Source organism: Acinonyx jubatus, chromosome B1, assembly GCF_027475565.1.
Source record: "Acinonyx jubatus isolate Ajub_Pintada_27869175 chromosome B1, VMU_Ajub_asm_v1.0, whole genome shotgun sequence".
NCBI lineage: Eukaryota > Metazoa > Chordata > Mammalia > Carnivora > Felidae > Acinonyx > Acinonyx jubatus.
This window is the reverse complement of record NC_069382.1, coordinates 52,331,091-52,348,844: the sequence shown is the minus strand read 5'-3', so window position 1 is coordinate 52,348,844 and position 17,754 is coordinate 52,331,091. Positions and strand designations below refer to the sequence as shown.

The window sequence follows — 17,754 nt, the reverse complement described above, 5'->3', positions numbered from 1 at the left end:
ACTCACTGTGGAGTGGTGTGGCCCCTGTCTGCGCTACTTGCACACTGCCAGGCTTGTGGTGCTGCTTCAATGGGTCTGGCGTATTAGCCAGGGTGGATCCACAAGGTGCACAGGGACAGGAGGGGCAGGCTTAGCCCCTTTTGCCTTCAGTGGTCCCCTGTGGGAGGGGACCTGCAGCACTGGGAAGGAGGAAGACCTGTGGGAGGGATTGACCCACAGAAGCACAGCATTGGGCATTCACGCAGTGCAAGCAAGTTCGGTGACAGGAACTGGTTTCTTTTGGATGTTCTGCTGGGGAATGGGGGAGGGAGATGGTGCTTGCCAGCGCCTTTGTTCCCCAGCCGAGCTGAGCTCTGTCTTCAGTGTCTCAACAACTCTCCCTCCTGTCGTCCTCTCGACCTCCCCACTCTCTCAGAGCAGAGCTGTTGACTATAACATTCCAGATGTTAAGTCCCGCTGGCTATCAGAACACACTCCATCTGGCCCCTCTGCTTTTGCAAGCCAGACTCAGGGGCTCTACCTTGCTTGGTGGGCTGCCCCTCCACCACCCAGCTTCCTCACACCAGTCCATGTAGGACGCACAGCCTCTCTGCCCTTCCTACCCTCTTCCAAGGGCCTCTTGTCTACCTCTTTGGCATTTTTAATATTACTAAGAATGTTCTGGGGAACAAGGAATTATTAAATTGAGTACTTCAGTTAAAACTCCCATATTGGTTCTTCAGACTCTTTGGATTAGGAAACAATGAGGTGAGTAGTTGCATATTGATGATGACACAATTGTTTGTTTGTTCATAAGCAAGAAATTCAGCAACAACTTCGATCCTTCTCCAGGAGTATATTTGTCAAAGTGCTGTTGTAACTACCCAACTTAAGCATAATAGTAGAGAACAGTGTTTAAAGAACTATTGTTGAAAACTAGCATCTCTGGTAGTAGTACCCATCATTTTGTGTTTTTAGCAAGTTTAATAAGGGACTAGTAGGCAAACTTAAGTTTGAGGATCATTGGTATACAAAAGATAACAATGTTTTTTTTTTTCCACAGAAGGCAATTATTGCCCTTTTATACTCTAGCAATATCAACAACAGTACATTATTTTTCATGTACTAAGCTAAAAGTGAGGAAGACAATAGATCAATTTTGTCAACTTAGACAAATCAAATATAAGCAATTACAAATAACTAAGTAATCAATGTCTATATCTTTAGAATATAAAAGTGAACTTAAAAACATCAAAGAAATGTTCTAAAAAATGTAAACTACTCTGCTAGTTTTCAAGAAAATAACTTTTGAGGTATACATTATATATACTTGACATGGTCTTCTGCAATAATAGAATATCCAAAATTGGTATCTAATTAAGTAAGGATATTTCAATGGGCCATGAAATGACAGGCTGTGGAACAGGGGTTGCATAATAATTATGTATATATGGAGTGCATATCTATAGATTGATCTTAGAAAACATATAGACAAAAATATCAATAGACATTAATATATAGGATTCCCTTCAATCATAAACAAATATTGACACTTAAACATTATGTTTACATCACAGATATGTAAAAGGAGAACATTCACTATCACATCAAAATGAATGATACTCATAGGAGATAAGAATAAAATAAAGATATATATCACTACCAATATGATCAGTGAAGTACAGACTTCATGTCTGAGTGTTGTATATTCAACCTGTATACTCTATGTTAACTTAGGATCTATATTTAATCTTTGACAGGTATGAAAACACACAAAACAAGTACTATACAAATATAATCTATGGGACAAATAACTGAATAGATACACATCATCCTGTTAATAATTGTCACTACTGGGATGAAGTACGAGATTAAGGATAAGAAAAGAGTTTTAATTCTTTAGAAATCTGAATTGTTTAAAAATAAGCATGTATCCTAGAGTTACTTTTTTAAATTTTAATGACAATTAAAATATAATTATGATTTAGATATCCAAATATATTTACATAGATACTTGGTAATGTTCCAAGAAAATATTTAGTAAACTTAAAAAGATATCTGTGTTAGGGGTGTCTGGGTGGCTCAGTAGGTTAAGCATCTGAATCTTGATTTTGGTTCAGGTCACGATGCCAGGGTCATGGAATGGAGCCCCTCATGGGGCTCTATGCCCAGTGTGGAGACTATTTGGGATTCTCTCTCTCCCTCCTTCTGCCCCTCTCCCCTATTCATGTTCTCTCAAGACATCTCTGTTAAATACCATAAAAATCAATGCAATATCTGTCTTTCTGTCTGTCTCTATCACTCTCTCTGAACACACACACACACACACACACTAAATAAAAAGATTTTTTCTTAATCTTCAAAACATATACAAAATAATTATATTATGAAACTTTTGTTTGAAAACCAGTTAAATTTGTCTCTAATATTTTTATAGCTTTCAATAGTATAAATGAATACAATCCAGAAATTATTTCCTATGAAGATAAGATTTATACATGAGAATTGCTCTGGAAGAAAACTTATCTTTTTCACAATGGGGATGATTATAAAGTTAAAAGTACAACATTGTTGAAAATGGAATTATGAAGAATAAGGGTAAAATAAGAGTAAAAAAGTGCTTAAATGAATGGTAATATGAGATCATTTTCAAATATAGGATTTTTAACTCCCAGAAGCCACTTTAAGGAGAAATGATTAATGGTCCTTAAAATTCATTTTATGTAGTGTTATATTGTTATACACTTAACTATAATACCTCTTTTTTCATATTAATATATAACAAAAGATAAAAATGTTAAATGATGCTTTTCCACAGAGTACTAAAAGATATACACAGAGCGACATCAAAAAGGAGAGTTACAGAAACAACTATTTATATAATAATTACATATATTTTCCTGCAGGAGTAGCTGTGGTGTTTTTGGTAATTATTTATTAGTAACTAACACGGGCCATAGAACAACCAGGGCCATTCCTAAATGTATCTTTGTCTCATACACCAGTAGCAACTCTCTTTATGCTTAGCACACACATTTTGTATTGTCATACTTAAATATTTCCAATGAGCTATTCTTATGTTTTTAAATGTGGAAAAATTTCTTCAGTTTTTTAATTGAAGTATAGTGGCATATAACATTATGTTAGTTTCATGTGTACAATATAATGATTCAATATTACAAAATAACCACTGCCATAAGTCTGTCATCTGTCACCATCTGTCACCATACATAAGCAAACTAGTGTGAGTGTGTGTGTGTGTGTGTATGTGGTGAGAACTTTTAAGAAATACTTTCTTAGCAACTTTCAAATGTGTAGTTCAGTGTTATAAAATATAACCACCATGCAGTGCATTACATCCTCATGACTATTTTATAACTGAAAGTTTGTATCTTTGGACCCACTTCATCCATTTCACCCATCCCATACCTCTGGAAACCATTGTTTCCATAAACCATTGTTGGTTTCCATAAACCATTGTTGTCTTTATCTATGAGCTTTTTTGTTTGTTTTGGGAGATTTTAAATTTTTATTATTGTTAGTGTTTATTATTATTATTATTCCACATACAAATGAGAATAATATGGCTTATCTTTCTTTGTCTAACTTATTTCACCTAGCATAAAGCTGTCAAGGTCTATCCGTGTTGTTAAAAATAGCAATGTGTGTATATGTATATACACCACATTTTCTTTACCCATTTATTCATTGATGGACACTTAGACTGTTTCCATATCTTGGCTATTATAAATAATACTACAATGAACATAGGGGTGCATGAATATTTTTGAGTTAGTGTTTTTGTTTTCTTTGGATAAAAGTTCAGAAGTGGAATTGCTATATCATATGGTAATTCTATTTTTAATATTTTGAGGAAACTTCACATTTTTTTCTATAGTGGTCGCACCAACTTACATTCATACCCACAATACATAAGGGTTCCCTTCTCTCCACATCCTTGCCAACAGCTTTTTATTTCTTGTCACTTTGATAAAACCATTCTAACAGGTGTGAGGTAATATCTCTTGGTTTTGATTTTCATTTCCCTGATAATTAGTGATGTTGAGCACTTTTCCATGTACCTATTGGCCATCTGTATGTCTTCTTTGGAAAAATGTTCACTCAGGTCTTCTGCACATTTTTAAATGTGATTGTTTTTTGCTATTGAGTTGTATGGATTCTTTATATATTTTGTATGTTAACTCCTTATCAAATATATAAAAAAATATTTCATCCCATTCCAGTTTTCCTTTCCATTTTGTTGATGTTTTCTTTTCCAGTGAAGAAGCTTCTTAGTTGGATGTGGTTCCACTTGTTATTTTCTGCTTTTGTTGCCTTTACTTGTGTAGTCAGATCCAAAAAAATCACTGCCAATACTATATCAAAGAACTTACAGCCTATGTTTTCCTCTAGGAGTTTTATGATTTCAAAATATACATCCAAGTCTTAAACCCATCATGAATTATTTGTGTATGCTTAAGATATGGGTCTAGGTTCATTCTTTGGCACGTGGCTGCCAAGTTTTGCCAACATCATTTATTGAAGAAACTGTCCTTTTCTCAGTGTATATTCTTAATTCCTTAATCATAAATTAATTACCCATATATGCATGGGCTTCTGAACTCTATTCTGTTCCATTGATCTATGTGCCTATTTTTATGCCAATATCATACTGTTTTGAGTCTATGGATTTGCAAATATAGTTTGAAATCAGGAATGTGATACCTCTAGTTTTGTTCTTTTTCAAGATTGCTCTGGCTATTTGGAGTCTTTTGTGAGAGAAGATATTTGCAAATGACATACCTGATAAAGAGTTAGCATTCAAAATATATAAAGAACTTATACAATTTAATGCTCCAAAAAATGAATAATCCAATTGAAAGCTGTTTTTAAATATATATAAACAATATTGACAAGCCTCTAGCTAGATTCACCAAGAGTCTTGGTTCTCTATCCTGTTCCATTGATCCTATATGTTTACTTTTGTGCCAGTACCACACTGTTTTGATTACTACAGCTTTGTAATATAACTTGAAGTCTGGAATTGTGACACCTTCAGCTTTGCTTTTCTTCTTCAAAGTCACTTTGGCCATTTGGGGTCTTTTGTTGTTCCATATAAATTTTAGTGTTTTTTTGTTCTACTGTGAAAAATGCTGTTGGTATTTTGATAGGGATTACATTAAACCTGATTGCTTTCGTAGTATAAACATTTAAAAAAAATATTTGTTCCTTCAATCCATGAGTATGGAATATCTTTCCATTTCTTTGTGTCGTCTTCAATTTCTTAAGAAATAGGCAGCAGAAACGAACAGACATTTCTCCAAAGAAGACATCCAAATGGCCAACAGACAAATAAAAAGATGCTCAACATCATTTATCATCAGGGAAATGTGAGTGAGATATCACTTCACACCTGTCAGAATGGATAAAATCAAACACACACACACACACAAAACAGTATGTGTTGGCAAGGATGTGGAGAAAAAGAAACTCTTGCACTGTTGGTGCAGTCACTCTGGAAAACAGTATGGAGGTTCCTCAAAAAGTTAAAAATAGAACTACCCTATGATGTAGCAATTGCACTAATTCACCCCCAAAATACAAAAACAGTAATTCAAAAGGATACATGTACCCTTATGTTTATAGCAACATTATTTATAATAGCAAAATTATGGAAGCAGCCCAAGTCTCCATCGACAGATGAACGGATAAAGAAGATGTGATATATACACATAATGAAATATTATTCAGCCATAAAAAGAATGAAATCTTGCCATTTGCAATGACATGGATGGAGCTAGAGAGTATAATGCTAAGCAAAGTCAGTCAGTCAGAGAAAGACAAATACCATATGATTTTACTCATGTGTGGAATCTAAGAATAAACAAACAAATGAGCAAAGGAAAAAAGAGAGAGAGAACCAAGAAAATGGACTCTCAGCTATAGAGAACAAACTGACGGCTACCAGAGGGGAGGTTGGTGAGAAGGGATGGGTGAAATAAGCAATGGGGATTGAGGACTACACTTGTCATGGTGCATACTGGGTGTTGTATGGAATTGTTGAATCACTATACTGTATGCCTGAAACTAAGATAACACTGTAAACTATACTGGAATTTAAAATAAAATTTAAAAAGACCCAACTTTTAGTTTAATCAATTTTTTTAGTTTCTATTTTGTATATTTATGCTCTAATCTTTGTTAATCCCTTCCTTCTGCCAACTTTGAATTTTGCTTGTTCTTATCCTACTTCCATTAGATGTAAAGTTAAGTTGTTTGTGATTTTTCTAGTTTCTTGAGGCAGGCATTTATTGCTATGAATGTAACTCTCAGAATTGCTTTTGCTGCATTCCATAAGTTTTGGTATGTTTTAGTTCCATTTTCATTTGTCTTAGGGTATTTTTATTTACCTTTTGACTTGACTTTGACATATATTTAGATTTTACAGTTTTGTTTGTTTGTTTGTTTGTTTGTTTTTGGAACTGATTTCTACTTTCATACCACTGTGGTCAGAAAAGATACTTAATATAATTTCAGGATTCTTAAATTTATTAAGACTTGCTTTGTGGCCTAACCTGTGATATATCCTGGAGAATGTTCCAGGCTGACTTGAGAAGAATGTATATTCAGTTCTTTGGGATGGAATGTTTTGTAAATATCTATTACATCTATCTGGTCCAACATGTTATTTGAGGCTGATATTTCCTTATTGATTTTCTATCTGGACTACCTCTCCATTGACATAAGTGAAGTATTAAAGTCCCATACTACCATTGTATTGCTGTATTTTTCTCTTTTTAGTCCTGTTAACATTTATGTATGTAGGTGCTTCTATGTTGGATGCATAAATGTATACAAATGTAATATCATCTTGTTGGATTGACAGCTTTATCATTATATAATATCCTTCTTTGTCTCTTATTACAGTTTCGTTTCAAAGTCTATTTTGTCTGATGTAAGTATAGCTACCCCAGTTTTCTTTTGGTTTTCATGTGCATAGAAGATATTTTTCCATACCTTCACTTTCAGTCTGTGTGTGTCCTTAAATCTGATGTGAGATTTTTGTAGACAGCATATAGATATAGACAGGTCTTTTTTTTTTTTCCAGCCATTAAGCTGCACTATGTCTTTTGATTGCAGAATTTAGTCCATATACATTTAAAGTAATTATTGATAGGTATACACTTACTGACTTTTTGTTCATTGTTTTCTGAATGTATTGTAGTTTCTTTCTGTTTCTTTCTTCTTGTTCTCTCCATTTGTGGTTTTATGGCCTTCTTTAGTGGTATGCTTAGATTCCTTTCATTTTATCTTTGTGTGACTGCTATAGGTTTTATGTCATCATCATGAGGATTATGTATAAAATTTATTATAGTCCATTTTAAATTGATAACAGTTTAAGTTTGAATGAATTCTAAAGCTTTACATTTTTACTCTCTCCAACACTTTAGGTTTTTGATGTCACAGTTTGCATTTTTTATCTTGTGGATGCCTTAACTCATTAGTGTAGTTATAGTTATTTTTATGACTTTTATCTTTTAACCTTTATATTAGCTTTATATGTAATTAATTTACTACCTTTACTATATATTTACCTTTACCAATGAGATTTATACTTTCATATATTTTCTTGTTACTAGTTAACATCCTTTCTTTTTTAGCTTAAAGAAGTTCCTTTAACATTAATAGTGATGAACTCCTCTAACTTTGCTTGTCTGAAAATTTTTTTTATCTTCCCTTCAATTCTGAATTATAACTTTTCTAGGTAGAGTATTCTTGGCTGGAAGTTTTTTGTTTTTTGTTTTCTCAGTATTTTGAACATATTGTGCCACTCCCTTTGGCTTGTAAAGTTTCTGCTGAAAAATCTGGTATTAGCCTTATGACCTTTCCCTTGTTCATAAAAAATTATTTTTCCCTTACTGGTTTAAGATTCTCTCCCTGTCTTTAACTTTTGCCATTTTAATTATAAGGTGTCTTGGTGTGGATCTCCTCAGGTTCATCTTATTTAGAATAGTCTGGGCTTTCTGGATGGATGTGTGTTTCCTTCTCCAGACTAGGGAATTTTTCTGTCACTATTTCTTCAGATAAGGTTGTTTTGTTTTGTTTTGTTTTGTCTCTTTCTCTCCCTTTTCTCCTTTTGACATCTCTATAAGCCTTGTTGTTATCCCATAAAGTTTTCTTTCTTTCCTTTTTTTTTCTTTTTTTAAATTTTTTTTTGTGTGAAAGAACACAAAGTAAAAAAAAAAAACAACTACCATTTTGCCAGATATAATGAAATTATTGGTTTAGAAAGGATTATCAGTAAGTCCAAAAACTATTAGAAGAATGATTTGTAATAAAAAAAGACTTTTGTATGGTTCTAAAACCATTCTACAAAGACTACTTTTGTTAGATTCTGTTTCGACAAGCTTGTTGCAAAGAACATTTTGAGGATAAGTGGGAATTTGAATATGCACTGGATATTAGATGGTTTAAAAATAATAATAATTGATTTTGTTAGATCTAATGTTATTTTGACTCTGTAGGAAAATACTTCTTCAGAGATGCTTATAAAAGTATATGGAATGTTATGTCATATTTTTCATAATTTGCTTTAAAAAAAGGTTTAAAAAATTTTTAGAAATTTAAAAGTCCTTGTTATATATGCAACGGTAGCATATTTAAAAATAAAAACTATAACACTCATACAAAACAAACAAGAAAATAACTTTACAGTTTAGCTCTGAAAAAAAATGATGATTACATTCATCCAAAATGGATGGAAGTTCAAGGAAATTTGTTTGTTTTTTTTTGAAGTGAAAAATGAATAAACTAGATAAAAAAAGAAACAATAAAAAAGAAGAGACAAATAGTAGGTAAAAGGTACTAGCTGAGGAAGTGCGATAAAAGATAAGGTAAAAGATAGTAGATAGTTTCTATAAAGTAAGAAGGGGAAACAGTCTTTGAAAGCTGATCATCTGTATCTGACCTTCTGAAACGTAGAAGCAGAGGATATTGACGTACAGTATACAAAAGATGATTCGTCTCATGGCACTGTGATATGTGTATAGGTAGCTAATGTTCTGAACAAAAACACAGAATAATGGCATTATTCTCACTCTTAAATGCTCTTCTTGTAAAACCCTTTTGTATAGGAATCAATTCCTTTATAGTATAGCTCTCACAAGACCTTCTCATGGACCTCTGCCAGCCCAGTGAGGTAGATATTTTCCTTTATGCACAACATATGTTCCTATCCCCTTTTCCCAAATATGCTGGGTTTGTAGAGAAAATCACCTAATGCTTACCCTGAAACGTGTTGTTTACATGCCATACGTATCTCGTTTCACACCAAATGTTCTGATCTATTCCTCGTAGAGTGCTGCAACCCTCCTCAGCTCCCCTCCCACCACTTCCCTAAGATATCTCTGAGATCCTATCTTGAAACACTTTCGAGAAAAGAAGTTATGAAGATAATCATGAGGTAACATTTTATGAAATAGTTTCCAAATTTTTCTTCGCCAACTTTTTTTTCCTCCAGTCCTCCAATGAATTATCAATTTAAATCACAGAAGTCACTTAGAAAGTACTCTGTCTTACATTCATCGTTTATATCTGGAGTCAAGCCAGTTTCATTTTCCAACCTGGTAGAATTTTGGTAGAATCTAACCCAGTCTTGTGCAAACAATATACGTATTTTTTCTGTATTGTATAAAACATTTTTTTTTTAATTTTTTTAAGTGTTTATTTATTGTTGAGAGAGGGAGACAGAGCATGACTGGGGGAGGGGTAGAGAGAGAGGGAGACACAGAATCGGAAGGAGGCTCCAGACTCCGAGCTGTCAGCACAGAGGCTGACGTGGGGCTGGAACTCACAAACCGTGAGATCACGACCTGAGCTGAAGTCAGACGCTTAACTGACTGAGCCACCCAGGTGCCCCTCTTATGAAACTTTTCTTGATGTAAGATATTTTTTTAACAGTATGTATCTTCTCTATGTAAGTTTTAGAGCATGAAATGATTTATATACTTCAGGTTAAAAGGAAGATTATTATAAATCTTCAATCCAATATGGTAAATAAATATCTTTTCTGCATATTTTGAGAATAATACTCTTAGTTAATTGAAATTGTTCTTTTGGTTTTGTTAGTCACATTGTAAAGTGCTTAAGTATTCTGTATTTAAAGAAATAAAATGGTAAAGTCCATCGGTCATTTCTACGAACCAAAAGTATACAATGTGATTCATTTTTGATGGAGCAACTTCTAGTTAAACCATAAAGAAAACAGTGTGAGAATTTCAGCATTGTATTTTCCTGCTGATGTTTTGAGTATTTTAGAATATTGAAGTCTAAAGTTGTTTTCAAATAAATAGTAAATGGGTATGTTTTTGAAAAAATAATTGAAGAAATATGTTACCCTGTTATAGTATTTAAGTAGGATCCATGATCTAAAATTAATTGGTAAATGCTAAAATTAAAAGCATTAAATGTAAAAAAAAAATCTCTTTTGTAACAATAAAATTATATGTTTTAAAATTAGTTGATTGCTTATATTTCTGTCTAAAATGCTTGCCCCAGGATGATATTTTTTCCTTAAAAAATATGTAAAATTTATATGTTGTTCCCAGACATTATATGAGATATTTATTAATTTTTCCTAATTATATTTAATTTTTAAATAGAAAATGTAAATTCTCTAGAGAGTGCATGTAAAATTGCAGATAATTTTACAAATAGCAGAGATAAAATGAGATTTTGAATGTACATGTATAAATAACATTTACATAGTATTTGGTGCTTCATTTTATGAGTGTAATCATTAGAGACATATATATGTGATATCTAAAATAACCTTAGTTATAATTTTGAAATAAACTAAGCAAATACTTAAATATAATACAGTGCTTTTTAATTAAAAAAATTCTTTTTAATCTTTATTTATTTTTGAGAGAGACAGAGACAGAGCATGAGCAGGGGAGGGGCAGAGAGAGAAGGAGACACAGAATCTGAAGCACAGACTCCAGGCTCTGAGCTGTCAGCACAAAGCCCCATGCGGGGCCTGAACCCACGAAAGCGAGTTCATGACCTGAGCTGAAATTAAATGCCCACTGACTGGGCCACCCAGGCGCCCCAAATATAATACAGTTTTTAAATTAGATTTACATCTAATTTGGATATGCACATAGCATGATTCTGTTATTTGGCAAGAAATAGTATTCCATATCATATATTATAAATTATGTGATACTAATATATTTTCTTGGGATATTTTATACACATTGAACATTTAACAAACCTTTATTAAATATTCAATGTGTGGAAGGCATGTTATTAGCTGTTATAGTGGATATATATGGAAATAATTCCTATGTGTGTGTTTGTGTGCATGCTCCCCTGTGGTCAAATTTTAAAAGAGCTTCTAAGCTACAAGAGTCAAAGGAAGGTTTCAATAAAAGGATTTTAATTTTCACATGGAGTTCTAAATATACAATTAAAATAGAAATAAATAAATCCACTAGATAGCGAGACTCAAGCAGTTATGGTAACAATTAATTTGAATATGAGACCCAAATGGGATCACTCTATTAATTGTCCAACTCATACATTAACCCATGATTCTTCTTTCTAACCTTTAGGACCTTGATTTGGTAGAAGTGAATGTAAGTATCAAATTCCTTAAATATTTCAAAATGTGAAGACAAATTCAAACCATATATAAACTTTAAATAAAGAACTGAAATGTAACTGTCACCAGGGAATATTAATAAACACAATGTAAATAAAACACAATGTTTCCATTTAAGTCTGTTAACAGTGGTAGCTAATTAGTTGAACTGTCCCTACAGATCAGAACTAAAAATATCATGGCAGACTTGTGGCTTTGTTTCTAGCATATTAAGAACCTAAAAGTTGTCACACACGATTTTTCAACAAGAAAAAAGATTAAAAAAAGATAAACAAACTGAAATCAGTGACTTTTTTGGGAGCCATCAGAGAGTTGGAGTCACAGAACAAATTGTCATCTGAACTCTAGAGACAGGCAAATATAGGGGGTCACACCTAGGATCTGCTTACTTGGAGCAGAAGTTACTTAAGCCATAAACTGGTAGGAACATTTTAAGAGTAATTTTGATGAATTCTAGGGCCTTATTTTGAGAGAGACAGAGAAAGTGCGAGCAGGGGAGGGGCAGATAAAGAGGGAGAATCTCAAGCAAGCTCTGCACTGTCAAAGCCTCAATGGGAAAAAAATATTTGAACAGTCTCATCAAAGCAAATACAAATAGCAAACAACCAGAAGAAAATATTCTCAACAACTCTTGTCTTTAGGAAGTTGCAGATTGGGGCGCCTGAGTGGCTCAGTCGGTTAAGCGTCCGACTTTGGCTAGGGTCATGATCTCAGGGTTTGTGAGTTCCAGCCCCACATCGGGCTCTGTGCTGACAGCTCGGGGCCTGGAACCCCCTTCAGATTCTGTGTCTCCCCCTGTCTGCCCCTCTGCCGCTTGCACTCTGTCTTTCACATTGTCTCAAAAATAAATAAACATTGAAAATAATAAAAAAAAAAAAAAAGGAAGTTGCAGATGAAAACAAAAAAATACTGTTACATACATCTAAGAATGGGTAAAATCCAGGGGCACCTGGGTGGCTCAGTCTGTTAAGCATCCGACTCTTGATTTCAGCTAGGTCATGATCTCATGGTTTGTGAATCCAAGCCTTGTATCAGGCTCTGTGCTGACAGCATGCATCCTGCTTGTGATTCTCTCTCTCCCTGTTTCTATGTCCCTCCCATGCTCTCTCACTCTTTCTGTCTCTCAAAAAGTAAACAAACAAACAAACAAACAAACAAAGGTAAAATCCAAAAACTGACACTACCAGTTACTGGTAAGAATGCAGAGCAAGAGGAACTCTCATTAATTACTGGTAAAGGACAATGGCACAAACACTTTGAAAGGTATTTTGTAAGTTTCTTACAAAGCTAAATATAATTTTGCCATAAAATCCAGCAATCATACTCCTGAGTGTTTATGCAAACAATCTGAAAATTTGTCAGTATAAATACCATCACATGAATGTGGCAAACAGATTTATTCTTAATCACCAAAAACTAGAAATGACCTTCAATATGTAAATGAATAAACAAACTGTGTTATATCACTGTAAGGGATATCATTCAGTAATTAAAACAAACAAGCAAAAACTATTAAGCAATGAAAAGACATGGATGGACCTTAAGTACATACTGCTAAGTGAATGAAGTCAGTCTGAAAAGTTTACATAGTATCTGACTTCGTTTAAATGAGATTCTGGAGAAGGCAGAAAAATACAATAAGAAGACTAGTGGGTGGTAGGAATTTGTGGCAAGTGCATTGTTCCCCATCTCTTAGATGTGGGCTGTGCAAAGGGACATACTGCCAGAGTACAGTATAAAAAAGGGGAAGGAGTAACTTTACAGTGAAGAAATTGGACAAATGCTATCAAGACAGTTGATCAAAGTCAACATCAATTGTAATAAGTCATGTTAATAGTAGGTACTCTTTACATGATATGATGAAATGGACGCTGTTTTCGTGGCTGTCCTCACAAAAATGCATACTCTCGGTCTAATCATGAAAAGAATCAGATAAGCCTTAATTCAGGGATATTCTACAAAACACCTGACCAGAAATACACGAAAGTTTTTGTCATCAAAAACAATCCCACGGGGGCCCCTGGGTGACTCCGTTGCTTAAGTGTCTGACTTTAGCTCAGGTCATGATCTCACAGTTAGTCAGTTCCAGTTCTGAGCTGTCAGTGCAGAGCCTGCTTTGGATTCTCTCTCTCCCTCTCTCTCTCTCTCTGTCCCTCTCCCACTCTCTCTTTCTCAAAACAAATAAATAAACTTAGAAAAAAAGTCCCACAGACAAAAGACCCTAAGAAGGCATGGGGGTTTATTGTAATGTGGAATCCTGGATAGAATCTTGGAACTAAAAATAGACATTAGATAAAAATGCTAAAGTCTGAAAAAAGCATAGACTTTGTTTAATAACCTGTCATTATTGGTTCATTAACCATGTAAATATACCATATAATGCAAGATGTTATAGGGGAAACATGGGCATGGGAGTATATGGGAACTCTCTGCACCGTATTTGCAATTTTTCTGTAAATCTAAACCTTGCCTAAAAAAAAGTTGATATTGAAAAAACGATTACAATATCATGGCAATCTTGAGCCTTTCATGTATTTATGCCTCCGATGCTACTAAATATAGAATTAATGAAATGGCTCTTCTGTTAAAGATAGGAAGAAAGAAAACACCTTACAAGGAAGTGACTTTATGCAGTTTTCTTTTTTAAACTATTCAGTACAAATGTTCTCTGACAGAATTTGTTTTACATTATTAAATCTGAAAGTGTTTTCATACCTCTTATACTAATGCCAAAATTAAGGAGCCAGAAAAGGTATCCATTTCAAAGGAAAAAGGAAGTGGTTATCTAGTTTCCTATGCAAAGGCTTGTGTTCCCGAAAAACAGAAGTGAATCAGACAGAAGATAAAATGTTAGATTAAAATTGATGACAAAAATTACTTTGAAAGACTTAGAAAAAAATCTAGAAATTCATGATGTGTGTTTTCTGTTTTTCTTGCTTGCTGGGAGATAAATGAAAGCAAAGTTACCATACACATGTTTCTAAAGATATGGGAACACACAAAGAAACACTGTTTCAAACACTCTAAACACTCAGCTTCCCTCCAAACCCATTTATTTAGAAAATTGTTTCCTGTTGGGTGTAGAAGAAAATATATTTTGCTGTTAAAAAGAATAAATTGAAAATTAAAGAAACCATTTGTTGTCTTTAAAAATAACAATAACTATCATTTATTAAATACACAGGGTATGGAAGGCATTGCCCTAAATATTTAAGCTGGGATATCCCATGTAACCATCAAAACCTTAGTAGGGCACAGACATTACTATTTTATTTCATTCTTATTTTACAAAAAAAGAAACCAAATGTATGATCATTTACCTACATATCTAGTATGTATAAGTGCTGGGATTAGAATTTAGGAATAATGCTTCAGACGGATGCCTACTTTGCCCTCTAGTCATAAGTCAACAAGACAACTTAGCCTACAGAAAAACTTTTCCTCAATCCAGGAGGACATGATATTTGTAAATATTTATGCATCCACCTAAAAACATAAAACGACCTAAAGATAACAGACCTAAAGATAGAGCAGACATATATAGCAGACTTAAAGACTGAAAAAGACAGCAAAGAATAAGAGTTGGAATTATTAAAAGATAAAATCGAGAAGCCTTTAGTAGGCTCACTAAGAAAAGTCAGAAATGAAACAGGAAATGTTACAACTGATACCACAGAAATACAAAAGATCATAAGGGACTACTATAAACAATTATGCACTAACAAGTTGGACAACCTAGAAGAAATGGATAAATTCTTAGAAACATGCACTCTCCCAAGCCTGAATCATGAAGAAACAGAAAATCAGCATACACCAATAGTAGTAAGGAGATTGAATCAGTAATCAAAAACCTCCCAACAAACAACAGTGCAGAAACAGATCATTTCACTGATGAATTCCGCCAAACATTTAAAGAGTTAATACCAATCCTTCTCACACTCTTCCAAAAAAATAGGGCAAAAGGGAACATATCCCAGATCATTTTACAAGTCCAGCATTACCGTGAAAACAAAACTGGATAAGGACACTACAAGAAACCAAACCAAAACAAAACAAAACTACAGGCCAAAATCCCTGATGAACATAGATGCAAAAGTCTTCAACAAAATATTAATAAACTAAATTCAACAATACATTGGAAGAATCATACACCATGATCAAGTGGACTTAATTCTTATGATGCAAGGATGGTTCAACACACACAAATCAATCAATATTATACACCACATTAAAAAAATGAAGGATAAAAATCATACAATTAACTTAGATGAAGAAAAGGAATGTGAAAAAGTTTAACATTCATTCTTTATAAAAACTCAAGAAACTGGGTATAGAGGAAAAGTACCTCAACATAATAAAGACCATATATAACAAGCCCATAGCGAGCATCAAACTTGGTGAAAAACTGAACACTTTTCCTCTAAAATCAGGAACAAGACAGATATGTCCATTTTGCCGCTTTTATTCAACATAATATTAGAAGCAATTAGGCATAAAAAAGACATAAAATGAATCCAACTGAGAGAGGAGGATGTAAAACTGTCACTATTTACAAATAACCTGATTTTATATATAGAAAAGCCTAAAGACTCCATCAAAAAACTCTTAGAATAAATGAATTCAGTAACATTGCAAGATAGAAAGTCAAGATATAAAAATCAGTTGCATTTCTATACACTATCAATGAACTATCAGAAAAAGAAATTAACAATCCCATTTGTAATTTTATCACAAGGTATAAAATACCCAGGAATAAATTTAATTAAGACGGTGAGACACCTATGCTCTAAAAACCAGAACACAATAATGAAAGAAATTGAAGAGGACACAAATAAAAAAAAGAGATATCATGCTCATGGATTGGAAGAATTAATATCATCAGAATGTCCATACTACCCAAAGCAACCTATAGATTCACTGCAATCCCAAGCAGAATTCCAATGGCATTTTTTACAGGTATGGAAAACAATCCTAAAATTTGTATAGAAACACGAAGACCCCAAATAGTGAAAACAATCTTAAGAAAAACCATAGCTGGAGGTATTACGTTCATGATTTCAAACTGTATTACAAAGCCTTAGTATTCAAAAGTTTATGCTATTGTCATAAAAACAGACACATAAATCAGTGGAACAGAATAGAGAGACCAGAAATAAGCCCAAGCATAGATGCGAAGTTAATTTGTGACAAGGGTCCCAAGAATACACTGGTGAAAGGATAGTCTATTTAATTAACAGTGCTGGAAAAACTGGGCAGACAGCTGCAAGAGTGAAACTGGGCCATATCCTGTCTTATACCAAACACTAAAATCAATTCAAATTGGACTGAATTCTTAAAGATTAAAGACTTAAAGATTAAACACTTGACTCTAAGACCTTAAACCATAAAACTCCTAGAAGAAATAATAGAGGGTAAGATACTACACATTGGTTTTGGCAGTGATTTTGGGGTGTGTGTGTGGGGGGGTTGACACTAAAAGCAAAAGCAACAAAAGAATAAATAAATGGGACCATATTGCAGTAAGCAGCAAAAGAAAACAACGAAATGAAAAGATTACCTACTGAATGGTATAAAATATTTACAAATCATGTATCTGATAAGGGGTTAATATGCAAAATATATGAAGAACTCACGCAGCTCAATATATAAATATCCAAGTAGTTCAATTAAAAAATGGGTAGAGGAACTGAATGCATACCTTTCCAAAGAAGACATAGAGATAACTAACAGGTACTTGACAAGGTGTCCAACATCAGTAATCATAAGGGAAATACAAATAAAAACAACAGTGAGATATTATTACCCATAACCTGTTAGAATGGCTATTATCCAAAAGATGAGAAATAAAAAGCACTGGCAATGATGTGGAGAAAAGGGACCCTTGTATGTTGTTGGTGAGAATGTAAACTGATGCAACCACTATGGATACAGTATAAAATTTTCTCAAAAATTTTATAAAAAATCAATTTTATCATATGTGTAGATTAGTATATTCATTATCAGAGTCAATAAATAGAGTCAAGATGATGGATAAGAGGTTCCTGACTTTCCTTCCTCCTCCTGACTGATGCTAAATATGCAGCCGCACATGAATCAATTCTGTTTGATAG

The 17,754-nt window shown here is 33.5% G+C and overlaps 1 protein-coding gene across 4 annotated transcripts in view; it reads left to right on the top strand.

The window, feature by feature from the left end:
• ADAM29 (ADAM metallopeptidase domain 29) overlaps nt 1–17,754 on the top strand; it is a 76,084-nt gene that overhangs the window by 8,328 nt on the left and 50,002 nt on the right. For 2 of the 4 annotated variants that reach the window (XR_008296026.1, XM_015073160.3), the window contains exon 2: nt 9,337–9,442. The exons of 1 other annotated variant lie outside the window; for it this stretch is intronic. The gene's annotated coding sequence lies outside the window, so the exon portion shown is untranslated. Of the gene's footprint in view, nt 1–9,336; nt 9,443–11,594; nt 11,619–17,754 lie in introns of all 4 variants that reach the window. One more of the 4 variants, XM_053216699.1, reaches the window with a different exon arrangement.